Source organism: Lutra lutra, chromosome 10 (genome assembly GCF_902655055.1).
Source record: "Lutra lutra chromosome 10, mLutLut1.2, whole genome shotgun sequence".
NCBI classification, from domain to species: domain Eukaryota; kingdom Metazoa; phylum Chordata; class Mammalia; order Carnivora; family Mustelidae; genus Lutra; species Lutra lutra.
In genome coordinates this window covers 15,997,781-16,004,050 of record NC_062287.1, presented here as the reverse complement: position 1 = coordinate 16,004,050, position 6,270 = coordinate 15,997,781, and positions in this window count along the sequence as shown.

The following is a 6,270-nucleotide window of genomic DNA, read 5'->3' as shown; positions in this document are numbered from 1 at the left end:
GTTTGAACTGATTGACCCCCTCCTAACCTCTGGGCCGGCCTCACCACACCTGTTCAGTCTGCTCTCAGGTTTTTCTTTTCCTTCTAGCTTTCACAATTCTGGGGAAATTAGTTTCCAGAAATCAAACAACAGGGAGGAAACCCAGAGGTCACCCAATCCATGGCCAACCACAAGGTGGGTCTGCAAATCATCCTCCCAGCCACCCCCTCCCCCAACTCCTAAAGGACTAGATGTTAGCATAGGGGAGACAGACACCCAGCTGTCTGACTGCAGTCCCTTTAGCTGTGCTGTGCATCTGGTCCCTCTTGTTTGCCCTCTGGAGAAGGGGAGAGAAGCTGGCCAGCCAGCGCCCACATCCAAATAACCCTCCCTGGTTAAGAAGGGTGTTATTAAGCCACCGATCTCCAGGCTAAATAATCCCAGCGCCTTCACCCTTTCCTCTCCGGTTGTGTTTTCCAAGTCTTTAATTATTTTCACTGCCCTTCTCTGTGGGGTGCAACCCTATAATCATAGAATTTCAGAGCTGGAAGGTACCTGGGAGATGCATGGGGCAGAGCCAGGCACAGAGGCTTAAAGACCTCGCCCCACCCAGGCTGGGGAGAGAGGGGAAGGAAGCCCAGGGTCCTCTAGACAGCTACCCGCCCCCCATTCCTCCTCCAGCAGAAGCCCTCCCTGCTTACGTTTCCTTAAACAGAAACTTGTTGAGCCGTTCTTGTGAGCTGGGCATCATCTGGGCATTTTCATAACTCTTACCTCCTTAATCGTTCAGCAGTCCTGCCAAGTAGCTGTGACTGGCCTCATTTTGTAGGCCAGGAAATTAAGAGATTAAGTAACTTGCCCAAATTCACACACTGAGAGAGTCCCAGGGCTCCTCCACCCAAACCCTGCCCCCCCAACCCACATGCTACTTTCACCCTAACCCGGCTGCACCCCCAGACACCCTCAGGCCCTGATGGAGGGGCCCTTCTCATGAGAAGCCTCTCGAAGCCCCCAGGAGACCAGAGCCAGGCTATGGCAGGACTCAGCCGGGATTTCATAGAGAAACAGAACCTACAGGATAATATATTTATATAAAGAGATTCATTCAAGGAATTGGCTCATTTAATTGTGGAAGCTGGTTAAATCCCAAATCCAGAGGGCTGGCTGGCAGGTTGGAGAGACAGGCCGGAGCTGCTGATACGGTTTTGAGGCAGAATTTCTTCTCCTCCAGGAAACCTCAGTTTTGACTCTTAAGGCTTGTCAACTGATACAATGAGGCCCAACCACTTTATAGAGGATAATCTTCACTTAAAGTCAACTGACTATAGGTATTAAACACATCGACAAAATCCCTTCACAGCAACACCTGGATTAGTGTTTGATTAAATAACTGGGTATTAGAGCTCTGACAGGTTGACACATAAAGCTAATGGTCACACCCTCCTTTATGGGTGTCGATGGGGAGCCTCAGGGAGAAGTCGGCCTGATCCAATGGGCCTTTTCCAGAGTCTGGGCGAGTGTTGGGTAGGTGCCAAGCCAGGGGACATCGGGATGGCGGATCCCTCTATGGCCCTCCCCGTTTTGAAGGGGTCCTCAGTCAGGGTTATGTCACCAGACCCAGGCCTGACCACCGGCCCCTGGCGAGGCTCCTCCTTGCTTCCACTAACTTGAGAGCTACAGTTAAGACCCAGTGTCTTTTCAGGGGGTGAAAGGCCTGGAAGGAGCAAAGGAGGGGCCCTTGGAGTAGGAGGAAGGGTAAGCAGACTGTTGCTTGCATCCCGAAGACCCAGTAGGCCAAGAGCCCTTGAAGGTGGGGACAGTGGCTCATTTCTTCTGCACCCCAGGCTGGTACCTGTTCCTTCCCCTTCCATTGCCCCCTCCGGTGCCACTCCCCACAGGTGGAGGCCTGGAACCACGTACTCAGGTAGAAATCAGTCCTGTTCTTAAAGTTCTTCTAAGGAGAGAGATTGAAAGCGGGAGTAGTACCACCCAATCTAGAGAATTCTTCTTAATGTACAGTCTACCCTTTGATTTCAGGATAAACCCCACACACTATGAGGATAGCAGAAATGAGAAAGTGAGACCTCTGACATTTTCTTACTGCTGTAAAGTTTTGAACCACCGCAGCCTTCTTCTTGCTCTTTGCAACTAGAAGTCCTCTAGGACAGAGAGGCCAGAAAGTCAAAAGAACTAGAGAAGAACTCAGATTGGACTAGATCTGTCCCCTCCTGGATACAGTTGCCCCTAATCTTGTCCTTTGCTGTGCTGGAGGGTCTGTTCCTCATTGCTAAAGCCTTCCTTATAGAATATTTAAGTTAGACTCCAAGAAGAACTTCCAGCAGCGAACAGTCCCCCAGCATGTCGTGGATGGCTGAAGGGGGGTGGGGAAGTCTCTTCCCTGGTGAGTCCTTCAGAGGACGTTTCTAGATACAGTCTTGTTCAGAGGCAGTGGCTCCCGCCCAACCCTGGGATCCCAAGGAAGCCAGAGGAGTTTCCTCCTCATCAGGGGTTCCTTCTTTCATCTGAAGGTGATTGGTGATGGAGTGAGGCACTACCTGTGGGTGGGTGAGGCCGCGGCACCTGCTGAATCAGGGGAGGCTTCTAGGAGGGGAACAGCTTTGAGATGCCTCATGAAAGAAGCTTGGGAAGAAGCTTGGGGTTGGCTGGTAGGTGGGCGTGGGAGAAAGGGACTCCATGGGGGGTGGCTGGGCCTGCCTCGTCTGAAGAGGCTGACTTGACCCCAGTCCATCAGGACACATCTCTGGAGGCCACACCTTCCAGCTCTTCTCACCTCCGATACCTGCAAGGGCTAGCGTAGGGGCCACAGCCAAATTCCAGCTGCGCCTTGTGTAGGGAGAAGCATCACAGCTGGAGGGCTTTAGGTGAGGCTGGAGGGTGAACAGGGTAAGATGGGAGATGAGGGATGGAGGGGCTCATGGGATCCCTTCCTTTCGAGGCCTTTAGAAACGAAAACGTTCCTTTGCCGCCGGCCCCTCTCCCAAGACACGGTGGTGGATCATCGGCCTCTGCGGGGTTCTTTGCCAGTTTGCACGTGACACGGAGCTTGGCAGGGTACTGGGAAATGTGTATTTTGGGTTTGGAGTTGCAGAGGGGTGGGCCCCGGGCCAGTAGGGTTGAGTGTACTTAGGTCGGTGGATGGGCACAAAGGGCAGAGCTGGAGTCTCGAGGAGCCTGGGGTAGGAGGCGATCACTTCTCATGGATGGTCCTCAGTGCACATCCCAGACCTGACTACTCCGGTGGGTGGAAGTCCTTGCCTCTTGGGTCCAGCCCCCCTGGGCTGATGGGCTTGGGGTACAGTGCGAGGGCTCCAGGGAGCCTGGGAAGGACGTTATTTCTTTGGTTGCTTCCCCTGAGGTCTTTTCAGCTCCTGGATTCTGGGGGCCCCCAGAAGACTATACCATTCAGCAGACATATGCAGGAAGCAGTGACCCAAGGAAGGGAAGGGTCTGGGCTTCCTCCCTCTCCCCACCCCCAGGCTCAGCAGGATCCAAAAGCCAGTCCACCAGCCTTGATAGCAAATTGAGTCAAGTAAGTATCTGCTGAGTCACGTCAAATACTGCCTCCGACTGGTGGACAGGGTGACTCCGGGCACAGGAAGGGAGCCCTGCTCAGCCTATTGGGAGGGACTGGCCTCTGTCAGCCTGTCCTGGACTTCTCTCCTCTGGGCAGCCTGAACCACTCTCACACAGAGGTCTCTCGTTCTCTGTTCACGCCAAATTCAAATGACTGACTCATTGGTCTGTTTTCTCACCGGACAGACTGTAAGCTTCCCAATGGCGAGGCCCGGGACTCATTCATGTCTGTGGGATCGGTCCCTGTTTAGCGCCTGGCACGTGGAAGGAGGCTCAGGAAATCTGTGGGAATGAGTGAATCACGGACGGCGTTGTGTGGTCAGCTAAATGCCTCTAGCAGGATGGAGCTCAGAGCAGGGAGCCATCGCTGGGGGACCCGTGCCAGAGGGAAAGCCTCATGGAAGAGATAAAATCAATCAGCTTTGGCTTCCATCTCCTTGAAATCCCTTGAACCTGTCTTCCTCCCTCAGGACAATCGAGAGCAGCGTTTTAGGGCATCTGTCTTTCCGCCTTCCCTCCTGCTGTCGGTTTATCTCCCTCAATCAGCCACCAGTGCTCCGTGATGGGCGGGAGCCCGCTCACCCCGGTTTGGGAGCCCATAGTGTGGCTCTGTTTCCAGAACTCCTCGTGTTAGAAGCTTGGAAATGGCCAGGGTGGGAGAAATGGGCAAATGCTACAAACCAGTGCTTTTTCACCCTGGATGAGCCAGGGCTAAAATTTGTCAGTACCCTCACCTACCTACTACCTACCCACCTCCTTCCTTCCTCTTCCCGTCTCTTCTCTTCCCTCTCTCCTTCCCACCCATCTTCCTTCTTCCCCTTTCTTTTCAATGATCGCATCCAGTATGCCAACTGTCTCCTCCTCCCTCCCACCCCCCATCCATCCTCCATCCATCCATCCACAAATGTTTTCTGAGCATCTACTCCATGTTGGCCTGTTCCCAAGGCTCAAAGTCTTTGCCCAGACTTCTGGAAGACAGGTGCATGGATTCTAAGGAATAGCAGAGACGCCCCTAGAGCAGGATCTCATGTTCAGCCAGTGTCGCTGTGGATCCAGAACCAGAACCTCTGGAGTTTCTTTCCTGCTCTTCATGCCCTCCCTGCTTTTCTCTCTCTTTTTCTTTTCTTTTCTTTTCTTTTCCTTTCCTCTTCTTTTCTTTTTTCTTTCTTTCTTGAGATTCCTTTTATTTATTTGAGAGAGATCATGAGAGCGAGCACAAGCAAGGTACAGGGAGAGGGAGAAGCAGGCTCCCCACTGAGCAGATAACCTGATTCGGGGATCGATCCCAGGACCCTGAAATCGTGACCTGAGCTGAAAGCAGACTCTTAGCAGACTGAGCCACGCAAGTACCCCACCCTCCCTTCCTTTTCATAGGCTGTTCTCATAAGAAGAGGGTGGAGGGGGCGTAGGGGAGACACTATCAGGGGGAAGAGGGAGGGGCATCTCCCCACCCAACAGACCAGTATCTCTCTTGCTCTCCCTCTCCCTCCACACCTCAAACAAGAGCCTATGGGAATTGGGCCTGAGTTTTAGAGAAAGGGTTCTCCACCCCAGAAAGCCCCACGAGTTCCTAGCCAACTTGCCAGTGTGTACAAACAAGGGGGGTGCTTAGTGGGGGTCTGGGGACACCACCACCATGAAGCCAGCTCGCTCTGTCTCCAGCACCCCGGACACCTCTTCTTAAAACTCTGGCTGCTCTGTGAAAAGCTTGTCTCTGCTCCTGCTTCTAGGGGCTGTTGTCACCAAGGATTAGCGAGTTCAGCCTAAGGGGCAGGGATCCCAGAACTTGACCCAGATGGTAGGGGAGGAAGGGAAACTTCCCTCCACACAGCCCAGAGCCTGCCACCCCAGCTGGGCCCCATCCAGCCCTTTCCTCGATGGGGGCATTGGCTCCCCAGGACCATGGCAGTGGGTTGAAGCCAGAGGCGATGAGGTGGCCTGTCTTGGCAAGAGTGAGGGTTCGGTGTTCCAGCGGGGGTCAGAGGGTGAAAGCGGCGGGAGCGGTTTTTTCCTACTTTGCTCCCTGAGGTCTGTATGTATGTGATTGTCAAAGTCCAACAGCTGGCCTCTGAGGTGATCAGAGTGCTACACTTCACCGGTGGCCTGTCGGAGAGTGTCGCCTCTGGCCTGGCCCAGAGAGGGCAGGCGGATTTTCCCTGAGTCACACAGCAAAACTGCTGTGGAGACAGAGGGAAGTGTTTGGGCCCTGGGGCTTCCGCCGCCTGCCGCTGCCTGCATTCCCCTCATTACTGTTGCTCTGTCCTTTCGGTCCAAACAGGTTCTGACCTGCTCGGAAGGCAGTAACAGAAGGGCCGACAGATACCATATGATTTCACTCCTGTGTGGAATTTAGGAAACAAAACAGACCAGAGAAGGATAAACAAACAAACAAACAAACAAACAAACAAAAGAGAGAGAGAGAGAGAGAGAAAGACAAATCAAGAAACAGACTCTTAACTACAGAGATCTGCCGCTTCCCCAAAAACGGGCGTTGGGGGAGGGAACGGGGGTGGGGGAAGGAGGTACTAGCCGCGAGGAGCACAGGGTGTTAGACTGAGGCGTAGAATCACTAAATTCGACACCTGAAACGAATATCACACTGGACTAGTTAACTAACTGGAATTAAAATAAAAAACGTAGCAAAAAAAATACTATTAAAAATATGAAAAAAATTTCAATTAAAAAAAAAAAGAAATG